Consider the following 24400-nt stretch of genomic DNA (forward strand, 5'->3'; position numbering starts at 1 on the left):
AATGCAGTTATCTCTAAGATGGCTTTGAATGGGAAAGATGATATTTTCAGGATTAATGCCATTTCTGCAAATAGTGTTCAAAGAATATGGAAATATAACTATACCTTTCCTTCCCTTTTTAGATAATGATATTAAAAAATTGAGTTGGCATATAATAAAGATAAGTTTCAGATTGCACTCATTGTGGTAAAGAAAGTGTCTGTAATGATATATATCTTAATAATATGTCTATATGTAAATTTCCTTTCAATGCTTTTTGTGGGTCATGTTTCTTTATGTCAGAGGACCACTTTGACCACCCTTTGGACACTGCCGCTGGTATGATATTCAGCAGGCTCAATTCTGCCACTGAACAGAGTGAGAATATTTGCTCTATACATATGTGTTAAGCTTGACAGCTCACAATTACATTCTTTCTGCCCTCTTTCGTGGCTATAAGACTCAATATAATGAATAACTACTTTTTCCATGAGGCTATTTCTGAACTGTCCCTATCATAATCAAGTATTCATAACCTGAGAAATCAATTTAGATTTTTCTGTAAAATATGATTTTATAACTTAGTTCTCTGCCCACTATAAAGTCTAGAGACTAACAACTTAGTTTCTCATTCTATTTTTGGGTGAAGGGGGAATTAAGACTGCTTTGAATTCTGTAACACTTAAATTAGTTACACATGTCCATTTAATTAGCATTACATGGAACATTAACACCAGGGAGAGAAAAGACATGGTGTGTGGGACTGACACTTAAAAGACTAATCTCTTCCCCCTCTGTTTAAAATCAAAAAGGGACATCTTGCAAAATAAAATTTTATGAAGGATTTTTTCATATTTCATTATCCTGTTTTCTAACCACAATATGTTTTCATGTGTGTGAATACGTATTCATATATATTTTATTCTCCTTTTCTTTAATACAGCACACTGATCCACAGATAAGACTTTAAATTCTCTTTAATAACTTTTATCAGTGTAAAATTACGAAGATGTTGAGGATGACATTCCCTGTGGTCTCAAATTGGCAACAACAAACCAGACCAAAGAACGAAGCAGTATTAAATACTCATCTTTTAAAAGAGCTGCAATCCAATAGGGACAAGCCCTGCCTTGGACTTAACGAGAAAACACACCCCATCCTCATTATTCTGATGGTCACCTTAGTGCCCCTTCCCAGTTTTTGAAAGAAGAACTGGGAGGAGTGGGGGATCATAGGAATTGTGGGCATCAGGCTAGCACAGCAAGTGTTCATGATAAAGATACTTTCTCATGTCCAAAGCCAAGTGATGGGGTATCTTAAAGAATCACTCATAAAGACTGCTCACAGTGTATATTGCATGCTATTGTCAAAGCTACTTTAAGACATTTAAATTGTGTTATGTTCTATGCTAACTCTGAAACTAAGATCTTTTCTTCTTGCCAAGAAAATAGTCCTTGAACATAAGAAATTGCACATGGTGTCAGAAAACTTAAATTGTCAAACTTGATACATTACAGAAGATAGTGTTTTCTGTTTTGCTTTTCCCTTTCCACACTGCCACTGATATTTTGGATGAAGATTTTATGAAAGTTTTCTCCCCTCCTCCATCTTTCTTCCTTTTGTTCTTTTTTCTTTCTTTTCTTTATATTTTCTGTACAAAATATCCTTTTTGTTTTGAGCTATTTTACGCATAAAATAATAAATGTTACGCAAAATATCCTTTTTGTTTTGAGCTATTTTATGCATAAATAATAAATGTTGTAAGTTGTAGAGCATGCTCATAAAATGATTACTCATGTGCTCACCATCCAAGAAAGGTTGGGCTGCTATCTCCCTACGTGCAAAGCCCAGACTTTGGAGACCCCTTTGGTGTATCTGACCTGTGGAAGGATACAGTTATATTCTAAATGGTTAAGTAAGAACCTAGGATCCTTTCCACCTCATTTCAAAGGAGCAGAAGATTTTTCTCTCCTTTCAGGAGTGGGAGGGAAATGGCTGTCTCTCTCCTGTACATAAATGAAAATAATCCCTTGTTTGCTGTCAGTCATCTATGGAATGTTCGGCTATCAATGTAGGACATTTGGCTTGGCTTTCATCAGGGTTAAGGCTTAGGGTGAAGCAGGCCAGTTCACTTTCTATTTATTGTGAGTTAATTAGTAAGAAATCAGTTTCTGATCCAGAACACCTTAGTGAGCATTCAAGATAAAAGTAATAAAGATGAATACTAGAAACTCAACAGACTAAAGAGCATTACAGATGTCAACTCATTTAATCTCATAACCATCTATGTGGTAGATACTATTTTTAAAACTACTTTTAGAGGTCAGAAACTATGGCAAAGACAAGTTAAGTAATTCGTCCCAAGTTGCCCAGTTAGGAGCTATTGGAGGCAGGGTTCAAATCTAGGCAGTCTTGCTCCATATAACCATGAAATATATGTACTAGTGAATTTCTTTTTACTTACACAATTTGGGATTTATTCAATTTCCAGAGCCTCTGAATTGGTATCTCTCATGAACTCTGAAAAATTATAGGCACCATCTCCTGAAATGTAGTTTCTCTACCCACCACTGTCTCTGCTAAACTAGAATGCTGGCTAGGTATTAGGTATATGTCAGATTTTTCACTCTTCTTTATGTATTTCAACCTTTATTTTATATGTATATTTTTACCTTCAAGTCTCTGTGCTTTATTCTGGGCTATTTATTCACATTTTTATTCTACCACACTAATTCTATGTTCCCTTGGGTCTAATCTACTCTTTAATTCACATATCAAATTTTAATTTTGTTTATTATATTGTACCAAAATTTTGTCTTTTTTCTTGCTAATCTGCAAGCTTCTGATAGCTTTTTGTTTTCACTCATGTTTTCAGGTTTCTCTTTTTATATATCACTACATATATAGTAATAGAAATATATGGTGTATATATATAAATAGAAATATATACCATATATGTCTATATATTTCTATCTGATGATCCTATTTTATGCAATTTTGTGTTTTCCTCCTAGTGACTTTCACTCATGGTAATTTATTTATTTTAGGACTTCTGAGTTTTAAGAAAAATTTTGTGAGCTGATGTTCATCAGAATTGTATTTGTAAGAATCTTAAAGGCCTGTCATTATAATGTATTATTTCAGAGGCAATTTGCATATGACATGAGTCTTAGGCAGGGTTTTTTGGAAGCACAGCCAAGTCAGGAATTCTTGTTTACGTGATTTATTGAAAGAGTGCTCTCGGGAGAATGAGAGCAAGTGAAGCAGGCTAGAGCGGGAGGTAAAAACTAAGCACAAATAGAGTCTCAGCTAGAAAATGGCCCATCTGCTCCTATGGGGAATCTCTGAGACGTGGATTGTTCCACAGAGATGGTCCCTCCTTGAGGCGGGATAGATGGCCTCATCTACCCTGTGTCCATGGGCCATTAGCTACTGGCCTATTCCCCATGGTAAGGAGTAGCCTCTCTGGAGAAGTGGCTCATCTTTAGCAGAAGGTAAGTCTCTAAAGAAGAGGACACCTGTGAACTGTGATCAGAGAACATTCACAGCAAGTGGAGGAAAGGTGCACAGCCTTAAAAGATTTTGGTAGTGTATCAGCAGCTACATTCCAGTGTAGTCTACTCACAGCCCTCAGATCTTCCTGCTTCTCACTGAAAGTCACTCCATCCAGGCAAAGCTAATTCTAGATTTTGGTTGGTCACAATTTTCAAGAAGACTTACTTGAAGAGGAATAGTAAGAGTCCCGCTAATGCAGTTGGTGCTCATGGCCTGTCCATCCTATGCCCAGCCATTCTAGATTTTTCTCTCTTTTTGCTAGCACTTCTACTCATGTAGGAGGCCTTCCTAATGTTCTAAGCGTTCTGAGCCCTGGGTTACCATTCTCTTGCTGCTGTACTTATACATTGGCAGTTGTAACTGGGCACGGGAATGCCACAAGATGCCCCAGTGGATCATCTGAGTACCTAATATATTCCTCTCTGCCTCTATTGCACAGCAGCTGTCGTCTTCCTCATGGTCATCAGGGACCTTTACATTTACCCCATCAATATTAAACTCCTTTTCTCTCTCTCTCTGGTCTATCAGTATAAGGAGCACAGACTGATTGATGATCAGGCAACAGCTGTAGCTCTGTGTTTAGTGGCACTATTACTGTTTCCACTGGTAACCTTATCTGCTTTCTGGAAACAAGTTCTCCTAGACCCGTAGCATAGTATATTGGTCATTTCAGTTGGATATTTCTCATGGAAAAGTTGTTTTTTACTTAATGATTTTTGAGTACCTACATTAAGGCCTGAGAATATAGCAGGTACAGAAAAGAGACAAAAATCTTTGTCTTCATGGGATGTTTATTCTAGAAGTGGAAAAATAGGTAATAAGAAAAATAAATAAAATGGGATGTTTTATGATATACATGCTCTGGAAAATATATGAAGGAAGAAAGCATATAGGATGTATTCAGGAGGGAATATAATTTTAAATAGGCCTTTGTGTAAGATCTAAAGTTTCCAGTGGAGTCAGCTCGTGGAGTATTCAGGGAAAGGATGCTCCAGGCAAAGCAGCAATAGGTATGAATACTTTCAAGCATGCCCATAGACAATTAGAAATAGCAAGGAGGATGGCGTGCATAGAATATTTAAGGGAGAGAGTGGTAGATAGGTCATTATGGAACAAGTAAATGTAGAATATGAAAGAACCAAATAAATAAAGACCTCTACCAAAATACAAATACAATAATATCCTGCTCTCAAGAGCCACTAATGGACAATTGTATTACTCCATTTTCTGAACATGACATAGGAACACTATAAACATCCAGAACATTTGGATTTGAAAAAATGGGTATCTAAAAATCAGAATTTGTTGTCATCTTCTTAATAAAACCTTTCTGTGCTTTGAGAACTAACAGTTCCTCAGATACAAACAGATAAGTTTACTGCTCAAACGGCCACAGAAAGATTCTGCCCCGAATTCTCACATTATATTGAGCTGGGCATTTCGGAAGGGATTAAGTCAGAGTATTGTGACAGCCAGTCAGAAAGAATGAGCAGTGTTTTCCCCTTGGAAGCAATTACACTAGGTGCAGCTTCTGATATTGGGGATCAGAGAGCAAACATTTAGTTTAGGACTCCAAGTTCCCAACAGAAAAATATAGTCATTAATCTTAGAAGGCTAATACATTTTCTTGTCCTTTCTTTCCTTACCCATCACATCTAAACTAAATCTCTGGAGAATGAGTCATCATTGGGTTTGGGGGTTGGAAAAGAATTTTTATTTTGTTTGAAAGAGATACACACAGGTGAGTTATATCCAGGAACAAAAAGGAGCCTAAAAAAGTTAGTTTGATTAGCCAAGGTTGAATATATATTATCCTCATTGTAATACAAGCTAATTACTGGTATGAGTGAGAACTTTTGTTTGAATGGATCTTTTTCAAAGAAAAACAACATTTTAAAATTTTGTTTTACTTGTAATTGATATGTGATAATTGTACTTATTTACAGAGTACAGTGTGATGTTTCATTACATGTATACAGTATGGTAATAACCAAATTTTAAAATAAAGATGATTTTTAGTTCAAAGCCTGAGAGACATAGCCATAGTATTTTTTTTTTTTGGTGGATCTTCATTGTTTGTTGATTCATTTGATAGTTTATTCATTTATCCAACCAACTATCCATGAAATATATGGTGAGTGTCTGTTAAGTGTTGGGCTTTAGGTCAAACTCTGGAGACACAAAAGTGAGCAGGCTGGGCACAACGGCTTATTCCTATAATCCCAGCACTTTGGGAAGCAGAGATGAAAGGATCGCTTGAAGCCAGGAGTTTGAGACCAGCCTGGGCAACAAAGTGAGAACCAATTTCTAAGAAAAATGGTTAAAAAAATTATTCAGGTGTGGTGGCCTGTGCCTGTAGTCCCAGCTGCTTGGGAGGCTGCGGTGGGAGGATTGCTTTCAAGATTGCATTGAACTAGGATCACGCCATTGCACTCCAGCCTGAGTGACAGAACCAGACCCTGTCTCTTAAAAAAAAAAAAAAAAAAAAAGGCGAGACCAGGCATGGTGACCCCTGCCTGTAATCCCAGCACTTAGGGAGGCGGAAGCCGGTGGATCACTTGAGGTCAGGATTTGGAGACCAGCCTGGCCAACATGGCGAAACCGCATCTCTACTAAAAAATACAAAAATTAGCTAGATGTGGTGGCATGTGCCGCTAATCCCAGTTACTCCGGAGGCTGAGGTGGGAGAATCGCTTGAACCCAGAAGGTGGAGGTTGCAGTGAGACAAGATTGCACCACTGCACTCCAGCCTGAGCGATGGAGGGAGACTCTTTCAAAGAAAACAAAACAGAAGTGAGCAAAACAGACATGACTCATGTCCTAGTGACGCAGTATATTGAAGGAGAAAAACATTAATCAGATAATAATACAAATAGTTAATTACAAATGGTATTAAAGTGCTGTGAAGATAAAATTTCAGGGTAAGAGTATATAAACGGTAAAATGGATAGGGTACAGTTTCAGGGAAGACTTTTCTAGGGAGGAGACATTGGAGCTGAGATCTGAATGAAGACAGAGGAAGGGTTAAGACATCTAGGCAAGAGCAGCAGCCTATGCCAAGCTACTGAGACATGAAGGAAAGAATTCACTGGAGCTGAAATAAGACTGCTGTGACTGGAGAGCAGAGAGCAAAGAGGATAGTGATGCACAGTTAGCCTGGGGAGGTGGCTGGGACAGATCCTTTGGGGAAATATTCAGAATGCTGATTTTCTTACAGTTTAAATTGTTTGATCCAATTTAGCCTAGGATATTAGTAGGATCTCTTAGGCTGGCTTGCAGCTATTAGGATGTACACCAAAGTTTAAGAGCACTGATTTATAATTCATAGTGTTTTTCTTGTTGATAAAAACAATTGGATTAATGTCCTAAGAGAAAGAAAAATAGCTAGAACATAAACTGACTGTATTCTGGACTTTTAATGACACATTTTTATTATGTATTTTATTGAATTTTCAAAGTAATATATATTTATTTGAGAAACTTTGGAAAGAAAAAAAATACCAAGAAGATAAATCAAGTTACTCATAATTTTTCCATGCAGAAATTATTAAACAACATTTGGACTTCTTTTCATCTGGTTTAATTCATAAACATGTTATACATACTGGAGAACATGGTGTTCATTAATTATTTTATGTATTCATACATTTATTGACAAAGACTAATTGTAAGAGATTATGTTGCCCTGAGTTAGTGATTCTGTTTTAAACCATGCAGGCAGAGTTGCTAGTTTCTAAGAGTTATGCTTTCATGACCTGATTCTTTTCTCCTCTTTTTTATGTTAAAATATTTCATGCTTATATAATAGTAAATAAAACACCTACATATTATGAAAAATAAATATAAAGCAAATTACTGTGCAATTATCAACCAGGACAATAAATAGAATGTTGTCAGCCCCTTGGAGTCGCTGAATACAACCCCTCCTCCCACAGAGGTATCCCTTTCCCAACTTTTTGTTTTTGAACAACAGAATATTGCTTTGTCTGAGCGGGGCATGGTGGCTCACGCCTGTAATCCCAGCACTTTGGGAGGCCGATGCAGGCGGATCACGAGTTCAGGAGCTTGAGACCAGCCTGGCCAATATGGCGAAACCCTGCCTCTACTAAAAATACAAAAAATTAGCTGGGCATGGTGGCGCATTCCTGTGGTCCCAGCTACTCCGGTGATTGAGGCAGAAGAATCGCTTGAACCCAGGAGGCGGAAGCTGCAGTGAGCCGAGATTACGCCACTGCACTCCAGCCTGGGTGACAGAGCGAGACTCCGTCTCAAAAACAAAAACAAAAACAGAATATTGCTTTGTCTGGTGATATGGTTTGGCTCTGTGTCGCCACTCAAACATTACCTTGAATTGAGTGGGGAGAATCCCCACGTGTCAATGGTGGGAGCAGATGGAAGTAATTGGATCATGGGATGGTTTCCCGCATGCTTTTCTGGTGGTAATGAGTGAATCTCACGAGATCTGATGATGTTATAAGCGTCTGGAATTTCCCCTGCTGTCACTCACTCCGTCCTGACGCCCTGTGACAAAGGTGCATTGCTTCTTCTTTGCCTTGGGCCATGATTGTAAGTTTCCTGAGACCTTCCTAGCCATGCTTAGCTGTGAGTCAATTAAATCTCTTACCTTTATAAATTACCCAGTCTTGGGCAGTTTTTTATAGCAGTATGAAAATGGACTAATATATCTGGTTTTCAATGTTGTAAAAATGTAATTCTACTACAGGCATTTACAAAATGTGATTTGCTTCTTACTGTCAATGTTTTTCTCTTGAGATTCATCCGTGTTGTAACATAGGATTTCATTGTATTAATATACTGAAATGTATTTATCTCTTTTACTGTTGATGTATGTTTGGGTCACTCTGGTTGTTGGTTGTTATTGACAGTGCTGCTGTGGACGTTACTATACGTTTGTTTTGGTTCACACAGCATTCCTCCAGGATATAATTTTAGAAGTAGAATTTCATGGATCATATGATAAACACATATTCAATTTCACAGCTTTTCCCCCCCACTTAGCAGTGAATAATGAGTATTTACATGTATCTAAAAATATCCATAAACATATATTGTATTGGGGCATGGAAAAAATATAAATGCACCCTAAATTTCTAAACAAAATTCCCATTTTTAGATTTCTTGGAGACTTTTTATTTGTTAATACTAATATAAAAACCTTTGTGTAATAATTTTTGTTCACATGTAATAATTTTTTCAATATTTAGTACAAATGAGAATTTTGGGTGTCAAAAAGAATGAAATGGTTAGGTGTGTATCGTTCAACATCCAGTCAGGAAAATTGCCATCATGGTAGGGCAGTTTAAAACAGGAAATTGGTGACAAACATGTTGAATGGGCTGGAAAGGAAATAAGGAAGCTGATAGTATCACCAGACACTTGTAGCTTCAGAAAGCTGTTCCCGCCCCTAGAGGTGGAAGAGCAAGGAGCAACACAGTGTTACATAGGACTCGTGACTGTGCACACTGCAGGGTCTGCCAAAGCCCTGCTGTGATTTAGGAATCACTTCCATGGCCACTGAGCAGGAAGCCAGGAGCCAATTCTCTCATGATACTACAAGAGCTGCCTGAGAAGCTGACTGCTTCCAACACTGCTAGACTCTCTGCTAATGCTGTTAAACCCCATGGGCATCCATAGTACCCTACCTCACCACTTCTGAAGCCAGAAGCAGGAAAAAAATAGATGGCTTCTTCCTTCCCTGGGTCTTTCTTACGAAAGTGCCATCTTCCAAGAAGCAGACTCCAAGACAGAATTCAACACACCAGAAATTTATGGGTAGAAACACCTTTGAAGTATTAAGAGAGGAGGTGCAGGAGAAGGAGGGGGTGAACCTTCAGACTATGAGGGTCTGACACCCGTGAAAGAAGAGAAGGAAAGAAGGACGATTGAGTAGGAAGAGACTAGAACTTCAGCATAGTTTTGAAAAAGTCTTGGTCAGGCCAATTGGGAATCCCTGAGTAAAGGTTGCCATTAGAATCTAAGCAGAAGCCAGCTGGCAAAGCAGCCTGGGAAATCTTATCTAAGCTTCCAGCTCCCTTCAATACAGAGAGGGATATAGAAAGGTAAATGTTTTAGAAGAAAATGACAAATATTTGCCACAAGAATATTTCTACATATTGTCTAATTACTTTTTATTTCCTTGCAGAAGTATATAAAGCTTCCCCTCTTCCCACTCTGAAAATACTGGCTGGCTACTAATTTAAAAAAATTAAATTGAATATCTTTATTAAATGAAAAGGTCTAGACATAGTCTCTTATTTATATTTTAATTTATATTTTTGAATACTAATAAATGGATAAAGTTAATTTTGAACTATTTTCATTTCTATTATTTGGATAATTTATCAATTTCTTTGCCAACTCAATGTTTCTATTATTAATTTGTTTGAGACTCTTATATAACTCTTAAAGCTTGATTACATTTGTATATTTTCAGTTATATAATTTTCAAATATAATGTTTTTATATTTTAGAATATAAAATATCATAAACTGTTGTTGGAGAAAATTGAAAAATACATAAAAATATAAAGTAAAAACTTTTAAATACCTGTAATTCCACTACACATACACCATTATTAACTCTCAAATACTGTTCATATTAAGATTATACTGTATTTATAGATTTGTATCTTAGTTTCTCACTTTTTGTGAGCGTTTCTTTACATTTCCTCTGAAAATTATTTAACCATACCATATTATTAAGTGTTTGAGCTGTTTCCTTTCATTTTTAGTAAAAATAATGCTGCAATAAACATTCATATGTATAACTGTTTTTCCCCATATCTGTTTATTTACTTAGGCTATATTTGTAGTACAGGAATTACTAGGTCAAATGACTCAAATTCTAAAATGTTACTGTTTTGACAATGACACTTTTAATTATAAAAATAATTTGTACTCATATTAGGATATTTAGAAAGTATAAAATAGCACTAACAAAAATGATCTAGACTAGATTCATAGAATGTTCATTTATTAACATGTATACGTGTTAAAATGTATGCATTTTGATATATGTTATTGAATTGTAAACCTCTCAATTTATGTTCTCATCAGCAGAAAATGAGTGTCTGTATTTATAAGCCCTTATCAACACTGAGATTTATTATTCTATTTAATCTTTGCCAATTTAATCCTCTTTTAAGTTTTGATTTTTAATTACTAAAGATGATAAGTAAAACTTTTATTGGTTTATTGACCATTAATATTTTTTAATCAACTTTTCATATATTGTATTCACTGTATTAGTAGATGCTGTTTTTATTACAGCTTTATAAGAGCTCTTTATAAATAATTAGGTCCCATAGTTTAAATTTTACATTCAGTCTATTAGCATATAGTATATTAGCACAGTTTCAGAGACCTAGACAATTTGAATTTTAATCCAGGTTTATCTCTTTACTAGCTGTAGGTAATTTTTTTTTTGAGGGGAAGGGGATGGTAATATTGATACTTTTAAGATAGTGTCTTTACCTTTGAATTTAAAAAACATGCATATCTATCTATCAATAGATAGATCAGTATTAAACTACATATAACCCATCTCTAGACAGATATCTGGATAGATACGGGTTTTGTGTCTTTGTGTCTTGTAATATTGAGTGAAACCTTTCAAACTTAGGTTTCCACTTTCTAATAAAAGCTTAATTTTATTTTGTCTCTGATGCTTTTATCTTTTTGGTGTTATTTCTTCCCAGGAACACTTAGTATCTAAGTTGGATCATTATTTTCTGTTCTCTGTATCTAACAACCTCTTTCTCATTTTTGACAGTGCTTTTTCATGTTTTCTTTCTCATATATTGACTCTCTCCTCAATGATTAGCCATTTCTGTAATTCGATTCTAACCTTTATTTCTACTAATGTGATTTTTTAAATAATTCTGAGGCATCCAGTAGAGTACACAATACAGAAATTTAAAAATATATATTTACTTTTACTTCAAGACTCTTTTGCCTATAGTCATAATAAAAAAATAGATAAATGATAATATACTATTAGGTGAAATATAAATATACATGTTAAAGAACATATTTTAAATGCGTTTCATAGAAAGCTAACTATCTCCTTTCTCTCACTCCTGTTGTTCTGGATCAAAATTTGAGTTCAGCTTCCTTAATAGTTTAAGATTCTTCTGGAGAGGTTAATAGATAATTCCATGTATGAAACAGGGTGGCTACAGTCATGACATGTAAAAGTAGTAGTCTAGTTCAGGCTGTAGATGTCCCACAGGAACATGGCTATGGAGAATAAAACACTTGGCATTTTATATTTCTAAACTCACTAAGACATACTTCCAGCTCTTAAGAGTAGGTGAATGTAACATACTTTTCTATGACTGAAGTGAATGTTCTCAGCTGAGCCAGGCAGAATACCTTATGGGAAAATAGAAGGAGAGAAAGCAAAAATGTCATCAGCTTATTGCCAAGACAAACTAAGACAAGAATCTGAGCCAGATTCACCTAAGCATCTCTTTTAGGCTAAAAAGACAGTACAATGATGGCAGGCATTTTTTAAAGAACAGCCCTCAACGTGTCTGCCCTGTGAGTCACTGCTGTGGTCAGGACTGGTTTTCCTCTGTGTCTGGTGTGCATACTTCATCCTGGGATCTCTCTTCACTGTCATCCTGACAATTACCTTTTCCTATCTCTTATATATGATGATACATTTCCAAGGTCTCATATATCTTCATTGTTTTTTAGTTTACTGTTTCATTTTGGTCAAACATATCGTTTAGTTGTTTCTCGAGGAAAAACATAAATAAAAAAATTTTAAAACCTTGCTTGTCGAAATATATCTTTATTATACCCTCATATTTAAATGATAGTTTGGCTGGGTGTAGAATTCTATGGAGGGAATAATTACCTGTAGTATATTGAAGATATTTCTCCATTATTTTCTCACTGTAATGTTGCTGCTATAAAAGTGTAAGATGATTCTTATAATCTTTATCCTTTGAATGTGACCTTTTTCCCTCTTCCCTCTCTCTTCTGCTTGACTCTGTTCAGTAATTTTAAAATGATGTATATCTTGGTGAAGATCCATTATGAATTGCTGAGCTGTGCATTTTTGAACCCTTTTATCTGGCAATTCATATCCTCCAGTTGTGAAAATATGTATTGAATTGTTTGAGGATTTCCCCCCCACCTCTGTTTCTGGATGTCCTATTGTTAGGCTGTTTGATCTTCTAAACTTTTCTTCTAGTAGTGCTGTTTCCTCTCCTGTCTTCATCCGTATCTTTTTGCTATAATTTTTTGGTGGGAGATTTCTTTATTGACCAAGCCTGTGTGAAATATTTTATCTTCTTGTTGTGCTTTTAATTTCTAAGTGCTCTTTATTTTTGTTTTTTGAATATTCTCATGTCATCCATTTTAAATTATTTTTTATTGCATAGTCTCTCCTAAGATTTTGTGCTGACTTTACTATTTTGGCTTCCGTCTTCTATACTAGAATCTTTCCTCAAATAATTGATAATTCCAAACTGTCTACTCTGAAATCTCTTGTAAAAATTGAGACTCAATGTAGAATGATGCAGTAGGGCTCTCGTTGGAGAACCACTAGTGTTAATACGTTTAGATTTTCTCTTTTGGACTGTTCAGATTCTTTACGTAAGAAGCTTACTTCTTGGCTTAAGTAGTTGGAGAGCTGAGAGGTGAAAGCAGTTAGGGTGGGAGTATGTTAGAAATTCAGCATTCTGTAGCTTATTCAATTCTCTTGTTTTCAGTATGGTACCTACATAACCTCTACTCTGTCTTGTGTTTCCCAATTCCGAGGATAACTCTGTGTCTCTCAAAAAACAAAACAGAAAAACCCTCCAATCAAACAAAAAACTTCCAACCTGCTACCAGGTTGGCGGAAGGGCAGTCACACACTGATGTAGAATGATGGAGAGTAACTAGAGATGTAATTGCCTCTCAGACAGCATTCAGAAATGCTCCCACTTACAGCCCTCACTCCTTCCAGGATGGACGTGATGCTTCCAGTTTCCCCATTCTTTTGACAATTCTGTGTTACCAGTCTAGAGATTCTGCTTTCTTTCGTCCAGTAAGTTAGTTCCAAGGTTTTGTTGCTATTTCCTCCTACTTAAATCCATTTTTTAATCCACCATCATAAATTAAAACACTAATAGTGTTTTTAATTTAGCTGTTTAAAAAAATTTTTTAATACTTTTCCTTATCTTATCACTCTCTGCCTTATTTCCACATATCTCTTTTCCAACTTCATATTTTTTTATTTATTTTTTATTTTTTATTATACTTTAAGTTCTAGGGTACATGTGCATAACGTGTAGGTTTGTTACATATGTATACTTGTGCCATGTTGGTGTGCTGCACCCATCATCTCGTCAGCACCCATCAATTCATCATTTATATCAGGTATAACTCCCAGTGCAATCCCTCCCCCCTCTCCCCTCCCCATGATAGGCCCCGGTGTGTGATGTTCCCCTTCCCGAGTCCAAGTGATCTCATTGTTCAGTTCCCAACTATGAGTGAGAACATGCGGTGTTTGGTTTTCTGTTCTTGTGATAGTTTGCTAAGAATGATGGTTTCCAGCTGCATCCATGTCCCTACAAAGGACGCAAACTCATCCTTTTTTATGGCTGCATAGTATTCCATGGTGTATATGTGCCACATTTTCTTAATCCAGTCTGTCACAGATGGACATTTGGGTTGATTCCAAGTCTTTGCTATTGTGAATAGTGCCGCAATAAACATATGTGTACATGTGTCTTTCTAGTAGAATAATTTATAATCCTTTGGGTATATACCCAGTAGTGGGATGGCTGGGTCATATGGTACATCTAGTTCTAGATCCTTGAGGAATTGCCATACTGTTTTCCATAATGGTTGAACTAGTTTACAATCCCACCAACAGTGTAAAAGTGTTCCTATTTCTCCACATCCTCTCCAACACCTGTTGTTTCCTGACTTCTTAATGATTGCCATTCTAACTGGTGTGAGATGGTATCTCATTGTGGTTTTGATTTGCATTTCTCTGATGGCGAGTGACTGATGAGCATTTTTTCATGTGTCTGTTGGCTGTATGAATATCTTCTTTTGAGAAATGTCTGTTCATATCCTTTGCCCACTTTTTGATGGGGTTGTTTGTTTTTTTCTTGTATATTTGTTTGAGTTCTTTGTAGATTCTGGATATTAGCCCTTTGTCAGATGAGTAGGTTGCAAAAATTTTCTCCCATTCTGTAGGTTGCCTGTTCACTCTGATGGTAGTTTCTTTTGCTGTGCAAAAGCTCTTTAGTTTAATTAGATCCCATTTGTCAATTTTGGCTTTTTTTTTTTTTTTTTTTTTTTTTTTTTTTTTTAGTAAAATGTTTAATATAATTATATGCCAAACAGTGCATGGAATATACTTATTCTAAAACAAATTTATGTTTTTTTTTTTTTTTTTTTTTTTTTTTTTTTATTATACTTTAAGTTCTAGGGTACATGTGCATAACGTGCAGGTTTGTTACATATGTATACTTATGCCATGTTGGTGTGCTGCACCCATCAACTCGTCAGCACCCATCAATTCATCATTTATATCTTGTATAACTCCCCAATGCAAGCCCTCCCTCCTCCCCCCTCCCCGCTCCCCATGATAGGCCCCAGTGCGTGATGTTCCCCTTCCCGAGTCCAAGTGATCTCATTGTTCAGTTCCCACCTATGAGTGAGAACATGCGGTGTTTGGTTTTCTGTTCTTGTGATAGTTTGCTAAGAATGATGGTTTCCAGCTGCATCCATGTCCCTACAAAGGACGCAAACTCATCCTTTTTGATGGCTGCATAGTATTCCATGGTGTATATGTGCCACATTTTCTTAATCCAGTCTGTCACAGATGGACATTTGGGTTGATTCCAAGTCTTTGCTATTGTGAATAGTGCCGCAATAAACATACGTGTGCATGTGTCTTTGTAGTAGAATAATTTATAATCCTTTGGGTATATACCCAGTAGTGGGATGGCTGGGTCATAAGGTACATCTAGTTCTAGATCCTTGAGGAATTGCCATACTGTTTTCCATAATGGTTGAACTAGTTTACAATCCCACCAACAGTGTAAAAGTGTTCCTATTTCTCCACATCCTCTCCAACACCTGTTGTTTCCTGACTTCTTAATGATTGCCATTCTAACTGGTGTGAGATGGTATCTCATTGTGGTTTTGATTTGCATTTCTCTGATGGCGAGTGATGATGAGCATTTTTTCATGTGTCTGTTGGCTGTATGAATATCTTCTTTTGAGAAATGTCTGTTCATATCCTTTCCCCACTTTTTGATGGGGTTGTTTGTTTTTTTCTCGTATATTTGTTTGAGTTCTTTGTAGATTCTGGATATTAGCCCTTTGTCAGATGAGTAGGTTGCAAAAATTTTCTCCCATTCTGTAGGTTGCCTGTTCACTCTGATGGTAGTTTCTTTTGCTGTGCAAAAGCTCTTTAGTTTAATTAGATCCCATTTGTCAATGTCTGCTTTTGCTGCCGTTGCTTTTGGTGTTTTAGACATGAAGTCCTTGCCCATGCCTATGTCCTGAATGGTACTACCTAGATTTTCTTCTAGGGTTTTTATGGTATTAGGTCTAACATTTAAGTCTCTAATCCATCTTGAATTAATCTTCGTATAAGGGGTAAGGAAAGGATCCAGTTTCAGCTTTCTACTTATGGCTAGCCAATTTCCCAGCACCATTTATTAAATAGGGAATCCTTTCCCCATTTCTTGTTTCTCTCAGGTTTGTCAAAGATCAGATGGCTGTAGATGTGTGGTATTATTTCTGAGGACTCTGTTCTGTTCCATTGATCTATATCTCTGTTTTGGTACCAGTACCATGCTGTTTTGGTGACTGTAGCCTTGTAGTATAGTTTGAAGTCAGGTAGCGTGACGCCTCCAGCTTTGTCCTTTTGACTTAGGATTGTCTTGGCAATGCGGGCCCTTTTTTGGTTCCATATGAACTTTAAAGCAGTTTTTTCCAATTCTGTGAAGAAACTCATTGGTAGCTTGATGGGGATGGCATTGAATCTATAAATAACCTTGGGGAGTATGGCCATTTTCACGATATTGATTCTTCCTATCCATGAGCATGGTATGTTCTTCCATTTGTTTGTGTCCTCTTTGATTTCACTGAGCAGTGGTTTGTAGTTCTCCTTGAAGAGGTCCTTTACATCCCTTGTAAGCTGGATTCCTAGGTATTTTATTCTCTTTGAAGCAATTGTGAATGGAAGTTCATTCCTGATTTGGCTCTCTGCTTGTCTGTTACTGGTGTATAAGAATGCTTGTGATTTTTGCACATTAATTTTGTATCCTGAGACTTTGCTGAAGTTGCTTATCAGCTTAAGGAGATTTTGGGCTGAGACGATGGGGTTTTCTAAATATACAATCATGTCATCTGCAAACAGGGACAATTTGACTTCTTCCTTTCCTAACTGAATACCCTTGATTTCTTTCTCTTGCCTGATTGCCCTAGCCAGAACTTCCAACACTATGTTGAATAGGAGTGGTGAGAGAGGGCATCCCTGTCTTGTGCCAGTTTTCAAAGGGAATTTTTCCAGTTTTTGCCCATTCAGTATGATATTAGCTGTGGGTTTGTCATAAATAGCTCTTATTATTTTGAGGTACGTTCCATCAATACCGAATTTATTGAGCGTTTTTAGCATGAAGGGCTGTTGAATTTTGTCAAAAGCCTTTTCTGCATCTATTGAGACAATCATGTGGTTCTTGTCTTTGGTTCTGTTTATATGCTGGATTATGTTTATTGATTTGCGAATGTTGAACCAGCCTTGCATCCCAGGGATGAAGCCCACTTGATCATGGTGGATAAGCTTTTTGATGTGCTGCTGAATCCGGTTTGCCAGTATTTTATTGAGAATTTTTGCATCAATGTTCATCAGGGATATTGGTCTAAAATTCTCTTTTTTTGATGTGTCTCTGCCAGGCTTTGGTATCAGGATGATGTTGGCCTCATAAAATGAGTTAGGGAGGATTCCCTCTTTTTCTATTGATTGGAATAGTTTCAGAAGGAATGGTACCAGCTCCTCCTTGTACCTCTGGTAGAATTCAGCTGTGAATCCATCTGGTCCTGGACTTTTTTTGGTGGGTAGGCTATTAATTGTTGCCTCAATTTCAGAGCCTGCTATTGGTCTATTCAGGGATTCAACTTCTTCCTGGTTTAGCCTTGGGAGAGTGTAAGTGTCCAGGAATTTATCCATTTCTTCTAGATTTTCTAGTTGATTTGCATAGAGGCGTTTATAGTATTCTCTGATGGTAGTTTGTATTTCTGTGGGGTCAGTGGTGATATCCCCTTTATCATTTTTTATTGCATCTATTTGATTCCTCTCTCTTTTCTTCTTTATTAGCCTTGCTAGCGGTCTGTCAATTTTGTTGATCTTTTCAAAAAACCAACTCCTGGATTCATTGATTTTTTGGAGGGTTTTTTGTGTCTCTATCTCCTTCAGTTCGGCTCTGATCTTAGTTATTTCTTGCCTTCTGCTAGCTTTTGAATGTGTTTGCTCTTGCCTCTCTAGTTCTTTTAATTGTGATGTTAGAGTGTCAATTTTAGATCTTTCCTGCTTTCTCTTGTGGGCATTTAGTGCTATAAATTTCCCTCTACACACTGCTTTAAATGTGTCCCAGAGATTCTGGTATGTTGTATCTTTGTTCTCATTGGTTTCAAAGAACATCTTTATTTCCGCTTTCATTTCGTTATGTACCCAGTAGTCATTCAGGAGCAGGTTGTTCAGTTTCCATGTAGTTGAGCGGTTTTGATTGAGTTTCTTAGTCCTGAGTTCTAGTTTGATTGCACTGTGGTCTGAGAGACAGTTTGTTATAATTTCTGTTCTTTTACATTTGCTGAGGAGTGCTTTACTTCCAATTATGTGGTCAATTTTGGAATAAGTGCGATGTGGTGCTGAGAAGAATGTATATTCTGTTGATTTGGGGTGGAGAGTTCTATAGATGTCTATTAGGTCCGCTTGGTGCAGAGATGAGTTCAATTCCTGGATATCCTTGTTAACTTTCTGTCTCGTTGATCTGTCTAATGTTGATAGCGGAGTGTTGAAGTCTCCCATTATTATTGTATGGGAGTCTAAGTCTCTTTGTAAGTCTCTAAGGACTTGCTTTATGAATCTGGGTGCTCCTGTATTGGGTGCATATATATTTAGGAGAGTTAGCTCTTCCTGTTGAATTGATCCCTTTACCATTATGTAATGGCCTTCTTTGTCTCTTTTGATCTTTGATGGTTTAAAGTCTGTTTTATCAGAGACAAGGATTGCAACCCCTGCTTTTTTTTGTTCTCCATTTGCTTGGTAGATCTTCCTCCATCCCTTTATTTTGAGCCTATGTATGTCTCTGCATGTGAGATGGGTCTCCTGAATACAGCAGACTGATGGGTCTTGACTCTTTATCCAGTTTGCCAGTCTGTGTCTTTTAATTGGAGCATTTAGTCCATTAACATTTAAGGTTAATATTGTTATGTGTGAACTTGATCCTGCCATTATGATATTAACTGGTTATTTTGCTCGTTAGTCAATGCAGTTTCTTCCTAGCCTCGATGGTCTTTACATTTTGGCATGTTTTTGTGATGGCTGGTACCGGTTGTTCCTTTCCATGTTCAGGGCTTCCTTCAGGGTCTCTTGTAAGGCAGGCCTGGTGGTGACAAAATCTCTAAGCATTTGCTTATCTGTAAAGGATTTTATTTCTCCTTCACTTATGAAACTTAGTTTGGCTGGATATGAAATTCTGGGTTTAAAATTCTTTTCTTTAAGAACGTTGAATATTGGCCCCCACTCTCTTCTGGCTTGTAGAGTTTCTGCCGAGAGATCTGCTGTTAGTCTGATGGGCTTCCCTTTGTGGGTTACCCGACCTTTCTCTCTGGCTGCCCTTAAGATTTTTTCCTTCATTTCAACTTTGGTGAATCTGGCAATGATGTGTCTTGGAGTTGCTCTTCTGGAGGAGTATCTTTGTGGCGTTCTCTGTATTTCCTGAATTTGAATGTTGTCCTGCCCTACTAGGTTGGGGAAGTTCTCCTGGATGATATCCTGAAGAGTGTTTTCCAACTTGGTTCCATTTTCGCCCTCACTTTCAGGCACCCCAATCAGACGTAGATTTGGTCTTTTTACGTAATCCCATACTTCTTGCAGGCTTTGCTCATTTCTTTTTCTTCTTTTTTCTTTTGGTTTCTCTTCTCGCTTCATTTCATTCATTTGATCTTCAATCGCTGATACTCTTTCTTCCAGTTGATCGAGTCGGTTACTGAAGCTTGTGCATTTGTCACGTATTTCTCGTGTCATGGTTTTCATCTCTGTCATTTCGTTTATGATCTTCTCTGCATTAATTAGTCTAGCTGTCAATTCTTCCACTCTTTTTTCAAGATTTTTAGTTTCTTTGCGCTGGGTACGTAATTCCTCCTTTAGCTCTGATAAGTTTGATGGACTGAAGCCTTCTTCTCTCCTCTCGTCCAAGTCATTCTCTGACCAGCTTTGATCCGTTGCTGGCGATGGGCTGCGCTCCTTCGCAGGGGGAGATGCGCTCTTATTTTTTGAATTTCCAGCTTTTCTGCCCTGCTTCTTCCCCATCTTTGTGGTTTTATCTGTCTCTGGTCTTTGATGGTGGTGACGTACTGATGGGGTTTTGGTATAGGTGTCCTTCCTGTTTGATAGTTTTCCTTCTGACAGTAAGAAGGACTGTCTGTTTGTCTGTTGGAGATTGCTTGAGGTCCACTTCAGACCCTGTTTGCCTGGGTATCAGCAGCAGAGGTTGCCGAAGATAGAATATTGCTGAACAGCGAGTGTACCTGTCTGATTCTTCCTTTGGAAGTTTCCTCTCAGGGGTGTACTCCACCCTGTGAGGTGTGGGGTGTCAGACTGCCCCTAGTGGGCGATTTCTCCCAGCTAGGCTACTCAGGGGTCAGGGACACACCTGAGCAGGCAGTCTGTCCGTTCTCAGATCTCAACCTCCGCGTTGGGAGATCCACGGCTCTCCCCAAAGCTGTCAGACAGAGTCGTTCGCGTCTGCACCGGCTCCCGCTACTTCCCCTGTTGGTCTTCAGCTATGCGCTGTCCCCAGAGGTGGAGACTACAGAATTTTGGCTTTTGCTGCCGTTGCTTTTGGTGTTTTAGACATGAAGTCCTTGCCCATGCCTATGTCCTGAATGGTACTACCTAGATTTTTTTCTAGGGTTTTTATGGTATTAGGTCTAACATTTAAGTCTCTAATCCATCTTGAATTAATCTTCGTATAAGGGGTAAGGAAAGGATCCACCAACTTCATATTTTTTACTTCACACTCTGTTGTAGCTCATTCCTAAACATTGAATTGACCAGGTTGATGTTTCCTGAACTCTATGAAAGTACAAAGCATATACGCTTTGTAAACTTTATTTTTGACTCGTCATATTTTTAATTATTTCCAGATTTCTTAATATATGATTGACAAATAAAAATTGCATATATTTAGGGCATACAATGTAATGTTTTGATATATGTATACATTATGAAATGATTACCACAATCAAGCTGATTAACATATTTATCACCTCACATGGTTACCATTTTTGTGTATGGAAAGCACACTTGAGAGCTACTTTCTTAACAAATTTCAAGTATACAATACATTATTAACTATAGTTGCTATCCTGTATGTTAGATCTGCAGTACTTATTCTTCCTATAGCTAAAGGTTTGTACCCTTTGAGCAGTATTTCTTTTTTCTCACACTCTTGTAGTATACTTTTAAGTAATGTTATGCTATTGCTTTTAGAATACTGTATCTTCCTCTCATTTAACAGTATCTCTCTATGAGCCTTCATTTTGATTTTTCTTCCTATTTTTCTCATCCTTTTCTATTATTTGTCCCAAACTGGATGGATGGGACTTGAATTTTCCCTCCCCATGTATATCTTGTTGGAATCCTGCTCTCAGAATATAAATTGTACATTCTAAAGCTGTAGCTAGTTTCACTAGGGAACTACTACTCTGATTGATTTCTTCTTAGTATTTATGGGAGTTGCTTTGACAGGCACCAAACATGTGCATTTAATTTTGAACTTGGTAGAGCTTTCTTTCCAGGTACTCAGGACATTCTTACCCCTGGATCTTGCTGCTGTGAAGTCAAAGAATAATGGCATTATCCTTCTGACTTTCTGTTTGTCCTCTCAGAGCAGTTGCTGTTTAATTCCGAAGGTGCAGAAAGCATTCTCAGTCACATGTTTTCCTATCCACAGCTCATTCACTCTGTTCCCTGTTGTGCAACCCAGTCTTTGGAATCATCTCTGACACCTTTCTTGCCGTCCAGTCAATTGTGAAATCCAGTTCCTTTTAATTCCTAGTTATCTCTCACATTTGACTATCATCCTCCATCTCTGTGGCCTTTATTTTCTCTGACTGTTGCAACTTTTTTTTTTTTTTTGAGACGAAGTTTGGCTCTTGTTACCCAGGCTGTAGTGCAATGGCACGATCTCCACTCACCACAACCTCCACTCCCAGGTTCAAGCGATTCTCCTGCCTCAGCCTCCTGAGTAGCTGGGATTACAGACACCCGCCACCACAGCCGGATAATTTTGTATTTTTAGTGGAGATGGGGTTTCTCCATGTTGGTCTGGCTGGTCTTGAACTCCCGACCTCAGGTAATCTGCCCGCCTGGGCCTACCAAAGTCCTGGGACTACAGGTGTGAGCCACTGCTCCCAGCGCAACTCTTTTCTTATCCAGAATGTCCTGACTCTTATCCATTGTCCACACAGGTGCTAAACTGAACTTTTAAAAATAAACGTTTGATAATTTTAATTCTCTACTTAGAATTCTCCCTTTTGTTTTTGTTTTTGTTTTTGAGATGGAGTCTCGCTCTGTCACCCAGGCTGGAGTACAGTGGCGCAATCTCGGCTCACTGCAAGCTCCGCCTCCCGGGTTCACGCCATTCTCCTGCCTCAGCCTCCCGAGTAGCTACAGGCACCCAGTACTACGCCTGGCTAAGTTTTTGTATTTTTAGAAGAGACAGGTTTCACTGTGTTAGCCAGAATGGTCTCGATCTCCTGACATCGTGATCCGCCTGCCTCGGCCTCCCAAAGTGCTGGGATTGCAGGTGTGAGCCACTGAGCCCGGCCAGAACTCTTAAATTTAAAACTTGTAACATGGGTAACAAAGCCCTGCATGATTTGAGCCTGTTCCCTCCCTTGGGCACCTTCTTCCTTACTCAGAATGATCCAGAGCTGCTTTTTCGTTTTTGCAATTTCTTAAAGGCACTTTGCCCCTTTATGCCACATTTCCCTCTGTGTGCTTTTCGCATTTTATTGCTTTATTTGTCTAACTTCAGGCCATTATTCTTGATTATTATTTCCCCTAGAAATCCCTTATTATCCTTCTAGGTTAGTTTCTCTGTTACATGGCACTTTGCCATGGTACCATGGCACTTTGCACTCTTTACATCTCTTATCACAATTGTAACTAATTAAATATTTGTATAATTATTTGTTAATGCTTATTTTTCTCACTTAACTGTAAGTTCTCTGAGGTTAGATTCATGTCTTTCATGTTCAACATCTCCTATTCCTAACAGTATCTAGAATAAATATAATTATGGTATGATCTTTTCCTTTAAATATGCTGAAGTGAAGATTTCATATTTTAAAATGTTGAATAGAAGTTACAGAATAATTTAAGAAATCAATCATGATAACAGATATCCTTGTTTTTTCTGTTTTAAGTTGATAGTGTTGGTGCTCCAGCTTAAGAATAATGTTGACTTTTATTTTTGGAGGGGGGACAGTCTCACTCTGTCACCCAGACTGGAGTGAAGTTGCGCCATTTCAGCTCCCTACAAGCTCTGCCTGCTGGGTTCACACCATTCTCCTGCCTCAGCCTCCCGAGTAGCTGGGACTACAGGCACCTACCACCACGCCCGGCTAATTTTTTGTATTTTTTAGTAGAGACAGGGTTTCATCGTGTTACCAGGATGGTTTCGATCTCCTGACCTCGTGATCAGCCAGCCTTGGCCTTCCAAAGTGCTGGGATTACAGGCGTGAGCCACCGCGTCCGGCCTAAGGTTGACTTTTTAAAAGTCTCTACCATTATATTTAAGAAATCTCTTCTCTGTATATTTTTATTTAAAGGTTTAGATTTTCTTTTTAGTTTATAATATATTTGGGGGTAAAGTATTGCATACTTTAAAATTTGGTCTATGAAATGAATAATCTTTCACTGTAATTCCTCTCTCATGTTTGTTTATACTAGATGATTCAAAAATTTTAAAATAAAGTCTCAAAGCAGAATCAGTCTACCATGAGGAGAATATATCTTACTATTTCAGGAAATAAAAGATAAATTTCCTGGTGTTGGTGGGTTTATAGTCACTGAATGAAGTTATACCATTATTACATAGTTGTATGCCTTAAAAAAGAGCCGAAAACAGTAAAGCATTTATTCTTTTTTGATCATGCACAATTCATATATAAAAAGTATTTGTTTCCAGGTATTTAGTGGATACTGTACAGATAACCAGCATTCCATAATATGTAATAGATAATAATATATGTGATAATATATTTAGATAAGACAATATATTTAACATATTACAATGACTGATCATCCCCTTAAAGGAAGTAAAAAAAAATTGAATTATTTAAGTTAGAATAGCTTGCTAATACTTACTTAGAGAAGTGCTTGTCAATCTTTTTTTTTTTTTTTCGTTTTTTGCCCTCTAAGGAGCTTCTTTAGACTTTGTTTTCCTAACTGATCCTCCTCCCTTAAAATTTTAATACCACAGGTATACTATATATCGGTTTATGTGCTGTATGTATATCTGTGATTTATAGAGTAAGATTTTTTCACCTTTATGAACTAATTCTCACCCTTTTGGGGGATGACATCACTCCTG

At 37.4% G+C, this 24400-nt stretch overlaps 1 protein-coding gene across 1 annotated transcript in view; it reads left to right on the forward strand.

Annotated features, from left to right (window-relative positions):
* Nucleotides 1-24400, forward strand: part of TAFA2 (TAFA chemokine like family member 2) — a 540390-nt gene that overhangs the window by 345313 nt on the left and 170677 nt on the right. The gene's annotated exons all lie outside the window — the stretch shown is intronic.

The sequence above is a fragment of the Rhinopithecus roxellana genome, chromosome 10 (assembly GCF_007565055.1).
Source record: "Rhinopithecus roxellana isolate Shanxi Qingling chromosome 10, ASM756505v1, whole genome shotgun sequence".
NCBI classification, from domain to species: Eukaryota; Metazoa; Chordata; class Mammalia; order Primates; family Cercopithecidae; genus Rhinopithecus; species Rhinopithecus roxellana.